Here is a 19,697-nt window from a genome sequence, read left to right on the forward strand (position 1 = left end):
CCACAAATCACACTCTTTCCACACTGAGTTTTACAACACAATTTAAATTCAAATTATACCTAAAATTTAACGATCTTTGTGTTAATATATCCTAAAATGAATAAATAAAAGAAAAATGAATTCATTGACTATTCGAAAATAACATACATAATTTTAATTAATTTATTTGCATGGCCGAAATTACACTCAAAGTGGCCAAAATTAGAATCTGGCCGAAATTAGGCACACTTCCCCTATATTTGGGTACGTCAAATAGATCTAAATTTTCTGATAAGGCTGAATCGATATCAATTCAGAAACAAATAAAACCAGTTGTTCCTCTTAAGCTGTTTTGAGCGATATGCTGAATGAAATATAAATCGGTTAACATCGGTTAACATCGGTTGTACGCCGGTAAAAAATTGAGAAGTTGAAAAGTATTTTATAAAGAATATAAAGAATCCTTATTAGTATAGTACTATACTTACTGGTATATTATTTAAATCAGGAGTTCGAGCATTTCCTAAAGTATGCGAGGCTTTGACACCTCTTATTCTACTGATAAAATAGAAACTTTTGTTCTAGAAAAAATATCAGCTCTTTTGTTTTAAAAGTAAATAATTGCATATCTTTGACTGATCGTTGTTGAGGTCGCGAGAGTCGCTTAAAATTTAGCAAAATTAAGCTAAACTTTTAGCTGTGTTTTATCAGCATTTATATCATACTTAAAATGTAGTATGGTGAATAAAGAAATAGTATTAACACTATTTTTATGAAATCTCGCATTGTGATGCTATTCCATAGAAAAATGAGCATTTATTTTTAGCACTTTACTGTTCTCAAGTGCATATATAATCGACTTTTCTCTTTGTTGGTTCTTATCACGACTGTTTTGTGGTTTTAGAACACGAAGAGGACTGGGAAAATAGTCGAGACAGGAACTAACACAAAGTTGATAATGCAGAAGCACCTGAGAAGAATGTGCTAAAAAATCTTGAGAAAGATTTTCCTTTTTAATTTTTCATTGGAATAGCATCATTACTCTTGTGTATAATGTGTCTGCCGCTATCTTAGAATTAAGGACCGGCCTTCGAAGTAAAACGATGAAAACACTTACTAACTGGATCTTAATCATTTTTACATCATTTTTATATGTTTGTAACCATTTTTTATTGCTCGAAATTAAAGTGAGATCAAAACCTATCAAGGGAACGCAAAATATTTTTATAAAATTTTGAAAACTTCACGTTTTAAGAAAAACAGCGTCATGTGTTTATGATTTATCTTTGTCTATCTATTTTCGACGGTTATAGTTATCGGCTTTTGTGTAAAAACGATCCTATACCAAAAGTAAACTTCTGTAAGAGGCTTTTGGCATAATTTCAACTTCATTCTGATCTTACAGCACTTCATTCTGATCCTACTGATCAGCAATTATTGTAATTCTGATACTGCTGATATAGGTGACAAGTAAGTTACAACAATTTCTGATCCAAGCGAAAATAGGGGAATTTGCCTATGCTACGTACGATCCTAAGCTTTTTAATGACTAAATTTTTTTATGTTTTTAAGTAAATGTGATTCTGCAAGGGCATTCTCCCCTAGTTTTTAAAATATGAGTATTCGATGAGTCATATTTACTGAGAAATATAGGAAAAATAGTCATTACGAAGCTTGAGATTGTACGAAGCATAGGCACTTTCCCCTACTCCAATAATTTCTTATTGATGCCAAGTCACATTTTTACATACTGGAAAATAAGTGCTTTCAGAAAACAGATTTATTAATTTAGTCAATTTAGTCATGATATGAGGTGTTCAAAAATCCTGAAACATCTCAATATATCTTTCAGAAAATTTCCAACCAATACTCGTATAAGGTAAAGTGATATAATTTGGACATAGTTGGACAATTCACCGGTACAAGTTGGACATGACTTTTTTCTTGATAAGTACAGTACAAAATTTGTTTTTAAGCACAAGGAACCAAATTATAAAACTAAAGCATTAAAAATATACAAATAAAAATTAAGTACTAAATTTATCAAGAAAAAAAGTCCTGTCCAAATTGTACCACTTGACCCTATAATGGATCGGTAAAAAATTGAAAATAGTTGATTCTAGGTATTCGCGAATGGATTAAATTACTTTAGGTTCAAGCAATTTGCGAATATTCCTCCCTTGTTTTAATGTCTAATTTCCTAGAGAACAATATTTAAAGTGATGTTAATAAGTGAATTTTTATGCTTTTTCCACTTAAAAAATCCTCAGAGAGAGTTAATTAAATTAGCTAGGGAGGGTTATAAAACTCTTGTGATTTTTTTTTCACAGAATTTTATCGTGCACTTTTAAATGGAGTTTATTGTAAGATGCTCCTCTTTCGCAGAATGGAAGTCATCATGGGGATGAAGAGAAGTTTTCATAGTGAATTTCTAGTCCAATTATTTTCTTCCTTTAGTATCCTGCACTGTGAAAAGTTAGAGATAAAAGTATGGATTATCGTGGAAGTTGCAAATTATTGTTGAGATCATTAAAATTGACCCAGAAATGCTTTTCTCTCCTATTGCATTCGCACAAGCAAACAATAAAGCATAGTTTTATAAAGGTACATATACTCATGTTAGACAAAATCCATAAATTCACTAAAGTATCCTAATAAATCCTGCGGGAGGATTCAACTGAAATTGGTGCTTAATCAAGTTTCGAGGCCAATTCTACTCCCTAGAATTTTCCCATTGTGTTTCACTATGGATGCCACTTCCACTTTATTCTTATTTGGTTTGCCTTTCAATTCTGTGAGGCATCCTTACAATTTTCATGTTGTTTTATCCTTATTGTCATCCTCAAAATACCAGCATTGTTCTTTGATCAATTATTCTGAATAGAGACATCTCGATTTTCCCAAAATGTTAATTCATCTTTGAAGCTTTCCTTTCTTCTGCTAAATCATTTAGGCGACTCTCTATGGTTTCCTTTGAGAGCTTCCCACTCAATGGAAATTCCTGCCATTGGAAAATTCGTGAAATCCTTTCACTCTCGTGGCATTCCAAAACAACAACTTTGAGGTCATATTCTGCACGATGCTCTAAGCTAAAGGTAAATTTTGCTTAGGCTCTCGACGAGGAACGAGTCAAAATATTGAAGAATTGTGCTTAAGTAACGCACACAGTCGCTGCTGTGTCTTTTCTTCGGTCATGCGAAAAAATCCACCATATGTTCCGTGCTGAAGGTGTGGGAGCCAAATAGGCTAAACGTTACTTCAGTCGCATCTTTTTCATCTATTTTTTTTTAGTACAGATTAGAGAACAACCTCGGTAAGGTTACTTAGTCAGAATTTGAAATATACGAGGTGTAAAATAATTCAAAATTTACGTGAGTACTAAAACTACGATTTCTACTAAACTGTATTTTCAGAAGCAATCAGTATCTTAAGTACTGAGACTGTCCTCTTTAGAATTTTGTCAGAGCTCGTGAATATTACCGAATACTTAATACTCGAATTTAGATGAACACTATAGGGTAAAGCGATACAAGTTGGACATAGTGTTACAAGTTGGACATTTCGCCGGGACAAGTTGGACATGGCTATTTTCCTGATAAATACTGTACAAAATGTTTTTAAGCACAAGAAACCAAATTATAAAACTAAAGCATTAAAGATATACAAATAAAAATGAAGTACTAAATTTATCAAGAAAAAAAAGCCCTGTCCAACTTGTACCATTGACTGTTCAACTTGTACTACTTTACCCTAGCTCAGTTTTATGGTAAACGAATTTTGTATCTGAAGAGCAATAATTAAAGTTAATTGTATTTAAAATTATTATGATCCGAATAAAACTTTAAATAATAAATGCAACTTTTTTTAAGATAAAAAATTACATGAGTAATAAAACTCAGAAATTGCAATACCAATAAGAATATAGTGAAAATTATTAAAAATTTTAGATTTTGAGCAAAATATTAAAAAAAAAAGTTTATGTAAAGTTTAAAGAGTTCTAAATCCTAGGTTTATCCACAATACAGTGATTGTTCCACAATAATTCAGCCCCTAGGTAGTGAATTTTGCTAACAACTTAAAAAATTCTCTGGTAAATTTAAAGGGAAGAATATTTTTTTAATTTAATGAAGTATGATAGAAGAATTTTTATTTTGCACAAATTTTATTTCTATAACGTAACTTCACTCTTGTGTTTTGCAGTTTAAAAAATCAAATTTATAAAACCTCTTTCAAGCTAAATGAAATCTCAAAGTTAGATACTAGAATAGCAAAAAAATAATAGTATATGAGTACTAAAATTTAGCATTGTACTAAATTAATCAATACAGCATAAATTTATGTTTTCTTGCACTCACTGAGAAACAAACGGGGATGCGATTAACTTTTTTTCCTCATATCTTTCACATTTTTAGGTGTAAAAATATATCAACATTTTTTAAGGTTAAATTTACATCTTTTTAAGGGTAAAATTAACATGGAAAAGGGTAAATTTAAACCCTAATACACATAAAAAGCATAATATTTACACCAATTTCGGATCAATACTGCATGGTAAAATAAACATTTCCGGAATGTTATTTTAACTTTTTCGGATTTCTCTCAGTGCTGTAGCAATTTCAAATAACCCAAAGTCCTTCGATATTTTCAAGGAGAATTATTAAGAATATCTTGACGAAATATTAGAATATTTCATTATAAACTTTCTTTAACACACTTTGACTAAAATCACCCTGAAAACTTCTGAAAAGTTATTGCTCTTTGTGAAATTAATGTGATACAGGAGCAAGATTCCTTTATGGTGCCTTCATGAAATTTTCGACTTACATCCCTTGGCATGACTACCTCATGGGTCTTCGGTGGATAAACTTAGAGGTTTCTGCTGGTAAAGAAACTCTGTTCACTTTCATATACAACAAAAGCTGGAGAATATGTAGTTGTGGCATTCTTTTGAGGCACATTCTCTGTATGTCGATTCCTTGGGTCGCTGAGCAGCGAAAATGTTTTAAAATCTCCCAGAGATCAGTTTGTTGTTCGCAACCGGTTCAGCTGGTCACAAGAAGTTCCTCCGTGATCTCTCTTTTGCACCATTTGTAATTTATAGTTACAGACTCTCTTGCCTTTTCTGCTCCTTTTCCTTCTTTACAATATCATCAATTTGTGTGTGGACTTTTTGCTCAAACAACAGTGAAATTTTTAGGAGAAGATTTTTTTTTTATATATGCCTCCCTTTGTGGTCCAGAATTAACTTTCCTAAGGTGATCTTCTTGAACACTGAGATTGTGCTTTGTGTGTGTTGTGAGAAAAATTGCTCTGTGGAAATCATTCTTTATGGTGCATTCAAGTGGTGGTGTATAATAAAAACCGAGAAGGATAAAATTTACCGCAGCACCCAACACAGATTCCTCTCCAACTTCAATTGGTCTTTTCGGAACAGTGGAACTTTGTCCGTGGATGCCTATTGAAAAATTCCAATCAGGTGAGTTTGGGCTACCACCAAAATAAATTCTCATCCACATTGAACATGACATTTAATTATTATTGATTTAATTGATTTGATATTCTTGCACCAAAAAAAGTCGATGACACCAAAATTGGCATTTTCAGCTGCTACATCATCTTCTTTTGGCCAATTTGCAAATATCACCCATAAAACTGCCACTTAACGATTTAACATATCGCCACATATCACCAAATTCATGTCATTATTTTGTATAATCTTTTCTCTCTTCGAGATTTTTATTTAATGACTTCCCAAAAGTCTTCAAAACCACAAGATTATTCTACAAGAAAATCAATAATTTCGCTTCCACTGACAAACACACACGATCATTTCTCAGCTTTATTCACATTTTTCTTCCCCACCATCTTACGGGGAACTCCTTTGTAAGAAATTAATCTCCTAGGGAATTGATGGAAATATATTTAATTAATTACAACGACTAATTGATTGAATTTATGTGGGAAAAGATTAAAGAGAACTTTTGAAATTGAATAAAAAAATCATTCAGACTGAGTTAAATGGAGGAACACTGAATACAACTATCAGAAGGAAGGATTAAATAAGTTTTTTTTAATATATAAATGGGTAGTTTGTCCTGAATAATCCCTCGGTACATAAGATTTTATTTTATTTTAACATTTTTCTCTTCTGAGAATTTTCATACCCGAATTATCCAGGTAATAAAATAATAAGCGAAATTTGTTCCAATATTAAATTTTTTTTTCTAAAATTGTCTTTGTTTTTGAATATTAAAGCCTTTACCAAATTATAATAATTGGTTGATAACCTTTGGTAAATATAAGCCTAAAATTATTCAAGTTAACTTTAATTTTCTAATAAATAATTGTCTTTTGCATAAAATAAAATTAATTTTAATACACAAACATCCGAAAAAATAACGATATATTATAAATATAAAAAATAACGATATATAAAATACAATATATTTTAAACAGATAATCTTTAAGAACTTTAAGAATATAGCTTATGTTATTTCCATAAATAAAAAAAATCTTAATGTTTATGGAGCATTTTATGTCACCGTAGATGCGGTTGACTTTGTCCTCTGTGGGTGATATTTTGACCCCCTACTGTTTGTAAGCTTTTCTTTAATTCTAATGTTTAAGAATGGTCCTCACCCTCACCGATTTGACATGATAGATCGGATCGGTAAGGACCATCATTCAGTGCTAGAATTAAAGAAAAGTTTACGAACAAAGGGTCAAAGTCACACATGAAGGACCAAGTCACCCGCATCTACGGTAATTCTAATTAAAGTAATTGATTACCAACATAACCACGAGGATTCAAAACAATTCAAAGTTTTATTCCTAATTTTATGCCCGAGGTTTTGATGAGCTTTTACATTTAAATATTTTTGAATATAGGTATATGCAGATGATATAATCGTAGAATTCTACAAAACATTTTGAACATAAGTTCGAAAATCTTATGGCCAACGCACAATAACTTTTGTTTTGTAAACATGTTTTTGACATTTCAATGAGTGTGAGTGAGACCTAGATCTAGTTATCTTCCTCACCCTTATAGGAAATTTTGGAAACATGTTTACTAACAAATTTTGTTGTGCGCTGATCATTATTTTTTTAATTTTTACAAAAGCCTAAAATAACCCAAAAATTCAGAAATTCAGAAAACGTACCCTATTAATAGATATTGCAATAATAGTACTAATGATGTATAATTGTTATAAAAATCAATTGTCATATTTAAAGTTAGTTTATCGAAATCGGGCAAAGAAAATAAAAAAAAACAAGACAAAAACGGACCATGTCAATGGCAAGCGGATTTGCCGACATCAAATCACTTGTTTCGCGTGAGACAGGGGACAACGGACAAACACACAAGTGGGGGGTGGTTATAGTTTAGATAAAGAAATGATAAATCTAATAAGATTAACGAGATAGAGATATAGATATATTTTATTTTGGTATTTCTGAACATAATCGGCTTCGTTCAGTAATAACCTTTCGAAGAGATTAAGCCCCAAAACCAAGCCAAACCTATTCGAAAGTCTATCGGAATAAGCCTAAAGTGAATTTTTGTGGATTTTCAGAATGGCAGAAATTTCAATTGCAATTTTATTAAGATAAATGTTCTTTTCATGGACTTGCTCATTTTTTTTTGAACTTGTTAGTTTAAATGTTCAAACTTCCAACGGGTTCAGTAAGTTCTCTCTGATATACCTTTGAATCGGTAAGGGACAAACCTCAACAGGAGAGAACTCTCAAATCGGGAAGATTATCACTGAATGAGAGGATTTAGTATCCGAGTTTTATTCAGTTTACAATTTATATGTGAAAAATAGTTCTCGAGACTCTTCGAGACGCTTCAAACTTTTACACAGGACAGGACTCAAACCCACAATTGTAACAGTCGAGACAGAGGTCTCACCGTTCAAAAACCGAATGTTCTTACACCATGAAATCTCCAGTCCCTCCAGTAAAATGATAAAAACTTCTTTAATTTTTAAATTATCGAATTGAAATTGCAGAAAAATCATATAATAGGATTGTTTAAGGTGCTTCCGGAGTTTTGTTAAGTTCGGTGTTGATTTGTATTTTCCTGAGGTAACATTCTTTCCTAGGTTAGGTTAAACATAACCACAAATTTTAAATTTTTTTTTACACAATAGGAAAGTGAAACATAGTAAAATAAATTTAATGACTTCGAAATCTATTTTAATATTCTGAATTGTATTATATCTTTAAAATATATAGGTTCAAATGAACACCTCTTCGACAGGGAACCCCTACTAACACTTTTGTCAAGATGTTGAAATTTATTTAATGTAATCTAATAAAATGTAAGTAATATGGCGTTTCATTAATCTACGTTTCTCGATAAGGATAAGTGTTCAAATTTTGTATTCCAAATGGTACAGAGTGAGCCCGATCACAAGTAGATTTTGATTCTCCAATAGTGTCTTGGATGAAAGGTAAATGGAACTCTATTTGCACAAAAAGTCGTTGAAGTTCGAAGAATTCAAATTCAATTTCGAATTTTCATACTAAATTTTCGAACAAGTTGGGGAAAATTTATCAAATATTACACTAAAAAGCTCGCAAAAGAGTTACTCAGTGATTATGGAGTGATTAAATACTGGGGCGAGAACAGTAATCGTCGTTGTTCAGTTTTTTTCCTCACAACAATGTGAAGACCGTCACATTTTGACACTTGAGCACTTCGAAATTCGAACAGGATGTAACTTCCGCCACCTTGCGAAAGTATTAAGAAGTAATAAAGTCTCTTTTTTGGAACTTCAAATAGATTTTCGAATTTTTCAAGATCTACTTCTGTACGGAAAGAGTAGGGTGTTAATAGGTCTTGACACGAGTTCTTAAAGTGTCAACAGGTGTTCCTTTCACCCCACATTAGATCAATTTTTTTGGAGCGGAAGACATAGGTCTCTAAAGTTGTATTATAATAAATTGCAGAATCCTTGATAAAAGCTACGTATAAGTCCTTATCGTTTGTATAATTACGTAAATAATACATTTTATCATTATTGTATTTTTCCAAGTGTATTTCAAATTTTACGTTCTCTTACACAGAAAATTGCAATAAATCCCATCAATTGCAATAGGTTCAAAAATAGAAGTAGAGTGTCATCTGCAAATTGATAAATCGCCTCCATAAAGTCTCCCCCATGAAATGAGAGAGCTTAAAACTCCCCTCTATGTGGGTGGACTTAAATAAACCTCCACAGTTGGGAAAGGATTACAGCTGAAGGTATTTTTGGTAAACGAGAACATTTAGATTCCAGTAGAAAATCATTTACAAAAAATATTGTTCTTCAAAATAGAATGATATTAGAGTTCCTGGTGGGAAAATATCTTTTGGGGCAAAATTTAATTTTTCAGCAGGGAATTCGCATAAATTTTCTGTGATGTTCTATCGATGAGCATACCGAGATATGAATAAATTTGCACAGTTTTCGAGACAAATTAACACAGCTGGAGCTTCTGAAATTCCTTATCAATTCTAATTTAATTAATTTAGGTAAATTAGATGCCACAAATAGATGTATCTAAACTGAAATTATTTGGAATAATAACAATAAATATTTGTGTCTTTTAAGTGCGAAAATTAAATATTTGTGTCCTCAATTTGACCATAAGAGAGTTGTGCAAAGTTTTTTTTTGGAAGTGAAAGAGCACTTTTCTCGTGGGAAAATCGACACTAAATTTAAAGTTGTGGAAGTCGGAAAGGGGTCATAAAATTAAAAGCTTTTCCACTTCTGTGTGAAAGTGGTGACAGAAAAGTAGAGAAAAGAATCACTTGAGGACACAAAATGTATTCGAGAGAGTAGCAATTTGTTGCGTTCCCCAATGACCTTTCTTGGACAAAACAATTGCTAGTGCCTGAGTGTTGAACAATTTTCACCGTGAAATAAATCACTTGGTAGAGCTCTTACAAGGAGCTGAATGGGGTTTGAAAGACAAGGAAAAAAATCTTGTGTCTATTGCGAAGGGGGGAAATCGATTTATGGCATTTTGTGCACTGACTGTTAAAAAATCAAAACTTTGCACACAAGTTGTGTTTGGAATCAAATTGCTGATCAGTGCAAATATTTGCTACACCATTCACCACCAAAGCTCCAGTGATAATTGGTCATGAACGTAAAACGCTGCATGTTCCAATTATTAGTTCCTTTGTCATCCTGAATTTTCAATCTTCGCGCATCAATGTTTCCCATAGAATGGAAATTATGGAAACTATAGGAACTATAGACATGCGAGTAAATCTTTTTTTTTCCTGGGATAAAAAAAATCCCATCAAGTGATAACATTAAAATTTTCCCAGTGCACCACAGGGAAATAAAATTTTCCACAAATCACTGCACATTGCGGCAGTTAGTATAAAAAATTCATATCATGCTTTCACATATGGGATAAAATTTCATCATGATCCAATTGCACAAGATACCGTATGGATGAAAATGAGAATAAATAGCACTTGTAGGTTAAGATGAATGTTAATATATAGGGTACAGCGGGTTAGTTTCATACATAGCTGAGTTTTTCTTATAGGGGATGTCTTTCAGGCTTCGCACATACTCTAGCTTCAAACACTTTATATTTTTCCCATATTCCCTTAATGATCTGAATCTGAATGGTGTAATAAAATAATTTTTCTTGTGTTAATTTCTGTAAAATATTTGTGGAAAGACACTTAGGGTAAGTGTGCCAAATTCCGGCCAGTTTGTAATTTCGGCCACCTTTTTTGTTCCTCGAATTTTCATGAACTTTTAGATTTTACGTATTCTAGAGAGTATACAATGCAAAAGAATAACAAAAAATGAAGCTTCGACAAACGAGATGACTTGAAAATATATTGGAATAATTCCCTAAGGGCAAGGAACTATGAGAATGAAGGTGGCCGAAATAGGGCACCAAAGCTATGTCTATATTTTTATTCATTTTAAAATGTATTAAGAATAATTTTAGAGTAAATAAAGACGGTAAACTCTTTACAAGGTTCCAAGAAACACTCTTTAAAAAGAAAGAATAAAAAAATCAATTTGAATTTAAAATATTACATTTCAAACTTTAGACTTTGACGTTTGCATGCAACTATTCCGAAATTTGGCACACTTACCCTACTTTTTTAAAGTGTTCCTGTAGGGGAATTCTGTAACGCTCTGGCAAAGCCATTTGAGAAATTGGCTTCGAATCTTAGGAGAGCTTTTTCGAAAATGCGATTCTGTAGCCGTGACATTGCCATTTCAACTCACGTGGCATTGTCAGAAGTCACATATTTAAGATTTCTGGCAATTCAAATGACAATGAATTTTATTGAACAAATCAACCAAGACGAATTGTATTTTCATAAAATCATTCAGTAAAGGGATTTCATTAAAAAATCAATGAATTGCATTTTTGAACTCATATGATATGACAAAAAAAAGCTCGATTGACATTGTCACGTTTCGAACTCACGCGTGACAATGCCACGAAAATTACAGAATACCCCTACTGATCAATTTAACTAATAGCTTTTATTGGGAAATTTAAGGTATTGAACTAGCTATTAAAATGTGATATTATAATGAGTCAAATTCATTGAGAACATACTGAAAAAAATAAATTGTTAGAAGCTTGAGTCGTCCGAAGGTAGTGCGCTCTCTCCTACTGAACATCCTGCGTCGTTTCTTGGGTTACTAAAAGAAATGGTACAAGCTTTCAAGTTATACGGTCTTTAGACCTGAAGTTTTACTAAATATAGTTAAACTTTAATAATAATTTAATAATTGGTGAGTTTTGTGGAGAAAATTTGACTTAGAACGGCATAGAAAGGGTTTTTAAAATTCAGTGATTCTGTTTGCTATTTTAGGAATTAGAGATATCCGGAAACACGATTAAACCTTTAATCTGAAGATCGTCGTCTTGATGACCATGCCACATATAAGATTAATATTAAGATTAATACTTTCTGAACTGCGAGAATGGCAAAAAAAGATAGCAATTGTTTTATCTGGCCTCTCTCTCGCATTTCCCCACTACGTACAAAGGTGGCAACAATACAATCGCTCGAAAACTGACCGAATCACAGTTGGTTACGCATGGAAAATTGCTCGAATTGCCTGTAATACGATTCAGAAAACAATGAATATAAACCAGGCGCATGACATTTCCTATGTTTCCCATATGTTTCTAGCGAGCCGAAAAAACTTTTGAGTTTATTAATTGTTTTCTGTCATTGTAGAATGAATTAGGACAAAATAATAATACAAAACAAAAGCCAATGTAGTAACGAAGGGGCAACCAAAAACCCAAAATTGGCAACCTACGTGGTTTTGGAGATATTTCGTGAAATGTGTACGAAAACGGAGAAAAATTTACACTGAAACCGGTCGCGTTTTTCAGAGCTAATGTCACCCCCCCTGATATAAACAGTAATATCTTACTCATCGTATTATTCTATTAGAGTGCACTCTGTCTAATACACATATTTTTCCATTTGAAATTTTGCATACTAGACACATCTCTTTCCGTCTTTTCTTACTCTTAGTATTAATCTTATGTGACACCACGGTGATGACCATGTCACATATAAGATTAATATTAAGATTAATATTTTCTGAACTGCGAGAATGGCGAAAAAAGATATTAAGTGTTTTATGTTGCCTCTCTCTCGCATTTCGCTCGAAAACTGACCGAATCACAGTTGGCACGCATGGAAAATTGCTCGAATTGCCTGTAATACGATTAAGAAAGCAATTAATACGAATAGTAATATTTTACTCATCGTACTACTCCACTAGAGTGTACTCTTTCTAACACACGAGATTTTCTAATTGAAATTTTGCATACTATATACCCCTCTTTCCGGTTTTTTCTTAATATTAATATTAATTTTATATGTGACACCACGGTGAAGCAGTATCTAACATATTGTAATCGTAACGTTAGTCGTTTGATTTTATACATAATTTCGATTTCTTAAATATTTCTTGTCTGTTGAATAAATTTTTCAATAAAATGCAAATGATCTACTTACGGTTGATATTAATAAAATCTGTTCTAAAATGCTTTCATTATTGCATTTACTGACCCTGCCCCTCTTTTCCCTATACTAACTGAGTCAATTTAGAAGCTCTGACATGAGATAGTGCTCGTTGTGCAAAAAAGGATTTACGTTTTGAAACTTTTAATTGGTATCACCTCATATCCTTTTATCCTGATGGGTAACTTTGCTGCAAACATATTTGTACATTGGAAATTGTAAAATTCCTCATTAAAATTCTCAACTCTGGTAGTTTATTGCTGTAATAAACACTGATCGTTAACAAAGAAGTGAATGTGAAAATGTGTGGCCAATGAGGTTTTCCGAACCACTTTCAATTGTTGTCTCATTGAGAAACATTGGAAAATTTTCACATGTTGAAGGACTTTTCCATTCGGGAACTTTTGCCTGGATAGCCAACCCTTTTGAAGTGGAATAACACTTTAACCACGAAATTGTTAGCTCCAGAAAGAACAAGCTCGACAAGCTCCTAATGGTTTTTTTTTTCACCCTCTCGCCAGGGACTATGAAAATATACTCAATAATCAACTTTCGTTTCACTTTACACGGACTTTTTCATTGTTTTGTTGTCCACACATAAAACTCAAACAAGACTATGCATTGTAAATGTTACATGGGTCTTTTTTTTCTTTTGTGTTTTGTGTCTGAAGCTGGAGGAGAGATCTTTTGTCTTTCATCATCGAAAACACAATAACACAAGAGAAACATCTCCTTGATGGAAGCCAACGAGTAATTTATCCAATTTTAAATTATAACTTCCCACAAAACTTTTGAACCAAATGAAAAATTGTCGAGTTAATAGTTTAGGAATTGAGGAATGTCTTTTCGGGGCTTTCAAACCACTTTGGCAAAATGGGGAAAACAAATACGAAAATAAGGCGAAAAAAAAGAGAACACCTCACGCGCGTCAGTCAAATGGTAATCATATAGAGAGGAAACTCAAAGAATGGTAACAAGGCGGTTGAAGATCAAAGGGAATCTTCTCAGCACGTCATCATTATCGTACTTCTTCTCCCTCTCTTGCACATTCAATTGAAATCCCATATCAAAAATTTAATTGCATTGGCTCCCCTTCTTGCCGAACCAATTTCACCACAATGCACAAACCGTGTACTTTTTTCACGTTCCGGCATTCTTTCACGGCCGGAAATATTTGGTAATTTGCTCAAGTCCCCAGTCCTCGGCAGAGGACCTAAAATTGACCGAATGGGATTCCATCAGAGACACCTTTTCTTTTCAAACCCATGGCCAAAAGGCACATTTTCGCTTTACTGTTGATATTCTTTCGAAGAAACCGCCCCTTTTACCATTTTTGACTTGTAATTATGGTCTTTTAGGGGGCTCTTTTAAGTTGCTCGAGGAACACTGTTTGATGAACCATCCTATAATTCTCTACAATTACTCATTTTGATGAATTCAGCAGGGATTTCAAATCTCAGACTTTAGGGTAGTTAACAAACTAGTAGATATTAATTTGGACGTGAAGTTTCAAGAGAATACAAAAAAAAAAACGATAAAATGTATTAGGTATTTATCAAATATATGAAAAGGTAGGGTAAGTGTACCAAATTCCGGCCAGCTTGCAATTCCGGCCACATTTTTATTCCTCAAATTTCCATGATTTTTTAGTTTTTGCATATATTATAGAGATTATACTATACAATAAAATAACAAAAAATGTAACTTCGATAAACGAGAAGACGTTAAAAAGACTTTGGAAGGATTCCGGAAGGGCAAGGAACTATAAGAATGAAGGTGGCCAAAATAGGCCACCAAAGCTATGTCTACATTTTTATTCATTTTAAAATGGATTTAAAATGATTTTGGAGAAAATGAAGATGATAAACTGTCTACAAGATTCCAAGTAACACTCCTTAAGAAAAATTAACAAAAAATCAATTTATATGAAAAATATTACATTTTGAACTTGTGACTTTGGCGCTTGCATGCAACTATGCCGAAATTTGGCACATTTACCCTATGCTTCGTTAAATTTATATGTCAATTTAAAATTCAAAATTTTTAAGCAATTTGAGGTACAATATCGTCAGATTGATTTTAGAATTTTACAGTTAAATATTGAAATTAAGTACAAAGATAACCCGTGTACGAACTGCTGTTCTCTAATGCCTATGGTATACACAAAAAAAAATTGTTAAATTATTCGTAAATGTTTGTGAATTCCTACTGGGGACTTACGAAATTCTCGTAAATCGTATAACTTACAAACAAGTTCGTAAATGTTTGCACGTTTTTCACAAATATTCTTCGTAAAATGATCGCTTGAAGAGTATTTTTTTCTTTTACAAACATTTGTTCGTAAATGTTCGTAATCACATAGAAAAATATTCTAAAAATTTTGTTACTTGGTTGTAAAGTTTTGTAAGACAAACAAAACTATACGAACAATTTTTTTTAAAGAACAAAATATGCTCGTTCAGTGCTCATTTTACGAAGAATATTTGTGAAGCTCAGAGGCAAAATGACACATATCCTATGCTTTAGCCATAGGATATGTGTCATTTTGCCTCTGAGCTCCACATTTGTGAAAAGTACATAGATTTACGAACTTGTTTATGGGTTATACGATTTACAAACATTACGTATGCCCCCAATAGGAATTCACAAAAATTTTCGAACAATTTTCCAAAATATGTTTTCTCTGTAGAGCGCTCGATACGTGATGCAAGTGTCTCGAGTTTGAGCCCCCTTTAAATCACCCAATATTTTCTGGAATTATCAAATTGTTAATCGCATGAACGTTATTTCTTTTCACTTCGCAAGGTTTAGGACAGAAAACCTTATTCTCTAACACAAGAAAAATCTCACCTATTACCCAAAGCTAGGAGGAGGTGGGTCTAGATTGTTATACGACTTTTCCACCTATTTCTAAATGAAGCTGCTTCTTACAATTATTTTATTAAGATTCATAATTATTTTTTCTATCCAAATTACATCAACTTAAAACCCAGCTTCCATTAGAAATATGCGAAAAAATCGTATAACAATGTAGCCCCACAGCTCAAAGTAACCTCACCTCCCCCTATCTTTATATTTTTATTTATTTATTTTTTTTTTGTAATTGAAAATAAAGACGATAAACTATCTACAAGGTTGCAAGCAATACTTCTTAAAAAGAATTAATAAAAAAAATCAATTTGTAATAAAAATATTACATTTCAAACTGAAAACTTTGATGCTTGCATACAACTATGTCGAAATTTGGTACACTGAGAAAAAAAAGAGGGTGAGATTAACTTTTTTTCCTCATAACTTTAACACTTTTTAGGTGTAAAAATATATCAACATTCATTCATTCATTTTCAACCGCTTATCCCTATTGGGGTCGCGGATATATCAACATTTTATTGATAATTTTACACCTTTTCAAGGGTAAAATTAACATGAAAAAGGGTAACTTTAACCCCCAATACACCTAAAACGGGTAATATTTACACCGATTTTGGATCAATACTGCAGGGCAAAATTAACACTTCCGGAATGTTGTTTTAACTTTTTCGGATTTCTCTCAGTGTAGGGTGGAATCACCAGTTCTCGCCAGTGCCCCACTTCTCGCAACTTACATTGAAATCGCTATTTTTCGCAATTTATGAAATAAATGAGTCGCAATTTTTTTGTATTGTTTCTGCTTCTACGCATAGAATCGAAAAATAATAACTATTCGTTTTGGATTCACGATTTTGATCACTTTTTAGAGCAATATTTTAAGCAAGTGCATCGAATCCAACATCTCTTACCAAATGTACTAAGTGTCGTCAAATTTTCATCAGGCCACAAATACCTATTTGGGTAAATAATTTGTCTATTGAATATTTAATTGCACTTGTGGAATACATAAAATTTGTATTTAGTCAATTAATATTTCATTTTATATTATTTTTGTATAAAAATGAGGCATGGCGAGAAGTGGTAATATTCTGGAATTGATTTTACCACCTGTCGCCATATCTTTTCAATAGGCGACGCTAACTTCACTTCGTACATTCTCAGTTGTCAAATCTGCATTGTTTACTTTCTGCAAAAGCCCCATAATTTGATTTCTCAAATAAAAGTGAAGAAAAATCATTTAAAGAGAGTAATAATAAAGTGATCACAAGGAAAGAGAAATGGTGAATGTATTCTTTTCATAGCTTTGCCTAAAATAACCGAGTGTGGTTCTTTTCAAGTGGGTGGCGAGAAGTGGTTACAAATTTTACAAAACTGGCGAAAAGTGGTAAAAAGTGGCGACGAAATGGTTATTTTTGCATTATTAATAAAAATCAGTTTTTTACGTAGTCCAGCGTTATGTTCTAGGATTATTGTTTTCACGTATCTAGAGCCAATACATCTAAGTAACTTTGTGTCAAATTTGACTTATCTTGTAACAAGGATTCAAAAGTTATGATTAAATGAATTTAATTTTTTCCTAAACATGGCGATAGCCGGTTATTCCACCCTACAGTTACCCTAGTAACACTACATGTCTAGAAGTATCAACCGAATTCGTTGAGCCATTATTTCTAATATATTTGTTCTAAGCCGTCTCTCGGCTTCAGGTCTGTCAAGGATCTTATTTCACACGAAGTTGAATATTCAGCCAGTATAATTCAAGTATCTTGGACAAAACATGAGAAAAAAATTCTAACTTCCTCGTTGCAATTTTTAATAAATTGCAACAATTGGAGAATAGTAAATGTGTAAGCACGTAAGAAGTACTAATTAGCTATGATTTACCATCTTGCATGGAGTGTGCTTTCATCTTTTTGCTCAAGTACTAATTTGTGATTTATTTTTCTCATACACACAATTGCATAATTCCCATGATTTATCTGGTGTACTTGAGAGAAGAGGGAAAACTATCACTAAGGATTTATGACTAAATCCCTCAGGATGTGATGGTTTTTTTTCCACATCCATGACACAAAATCCTTTAGAGAACTGAGACAAAAGAAACAGAAAGAAATTGATAAATCGCACAGTTGAGAAAATGGGACAATGAACTCTTTCACCACAAGAGGTTCTCTTCTTTGACCTCACAAGAATCCACGACGAATTTTATTGATGGTCTCATTAAATATCATTAAAATTCACTTCAATTCCTTAATTAGTTCTTGTAACTTAATTGCAAGTTATGTGCGATGTTTTCTGGTTCAACTCTCAATGGGTTATATCTCTGGGAGACGATAAAAAACATTTAATACAAGAAACACCGAAAGTGTTTTCACATTTTTTGCGTGGCACATTCTTGCAACTTTGTATGACAATGCTATTTTTTTCTTAACTTCAACAAAAATATTTTGCAACTATAGGAAGGTGAATTTGATGTCAAAAGGCAGTGGGATGGAAATGTAATAATGTGTGGTGATGCTTGAGCACAGATGAAATGATTGATACATTTTTTCATTGAATTTTCACTTGAAATTTTTGTGCTCCCATTGAAAATGATATTCAATAGAATTGTGGAACTCTCATCAATGGAATGAAATTCAACCATTGTTCAATTATTCCTCCAATTCTTTTGCCTCTTTCTTCCTTTGACTGGTTTTCAACTGTGGGTTTCCGAGAGCTTTTCGATGATGGAATTTCTTTTGAAATATATACCTCCTCCAACCCAGGATTTTATTGTGTGTGACTTTCCGAGGAGAAGAAAGCCTGAGAAAATTTCAAAAGAACTTCTCTGTGACCCTCCTTAAGGGCTATTAAAAATTCACCAATAAATACTTTCTTGGTTCGTTACAGTGCAGTTTTAAAATTCAGGTAAAATTGTACATTTTAGAAAAAAAAAGAAGGAAATGACGTGATTTTTTTTTACCAGTTGCTCTTTGGTGTTTGCAAAAGATATGAGTGATTCAAATGGACTCTGTAAAAAGTCTACAGAGAGCGAATGCAAATGAAATTCACAAACGACTTGCTAAATTTTCTTCATCATACACAACAACCCACTTGAAAATGGGAAGCACTGGACCTGGAGTCTCAGTGTCGCTCTCGGCGAATCATCATCAGTTCAATCTTCTTCGTTCTTGTCCAAAGGGGCAACCAATTTATATGAAACTATAGTAATTTGATAAGAATCTTTCTTATAAAATTCCTTTTTAATCAATTAGGAGTTTTAATTTGCTTTTTTTTTTGCAATATTGCAGAAATTTATTTTTAACTCATTCACTTTTGATTATTTTCGATGTTTTTTTTTCAAACAAACTCACTAAATCTTAATAAAGCCATTGCGTAAATATAGTTGTAATTTGATCTGATATAAACAATTTGTGTTTATTTTGTTTGTGATAATCTTTTCTTTAAAAAGCGTTTATTTTAAAAGAACACATATCTATGCTTTCGTTAAATAATATGAAAATTATGAATTCATGGAAATAAGAACACACAAATCCCTCCTATAATATTTATTCCTTAGATTATCTATCAATTCAACAGTAGAACCTTTAATTTTTGACAAGATTTGCGATAAGATCGTTAAATAAAATTTTTATAAGAAGAACTAGCAAAGATATTTGTTAAAAGTTAATAATTTTATAGTAATTTCCTAATATTTGTAATATTTAAAAATGTCCTGCTTTACTTCTTAAATTCATTTAAAATTAAACAATGAATATTTGTTACTTACATTTCACGATTCTAATGTTTTTTCTATGTTTTTTTTTGAAGAAAATTA

The sequence above is a fragment of the Phlebotomus papatasi genome, chromosome 2 (genome assembly GCF_024763615.1).
Source record: "Phlebotomus papatasi isolate M1 chromosome 2, Ppap_2.1, whole genome shotgun sequence".
Classification (NCBI taxonomy): domain Eukaryota; kingdom Metazoa; phylum Arthropoda; class Insecta; order Diptera; family Psychodidae; genus Phlebotomus; species Phlebotomus papatasi.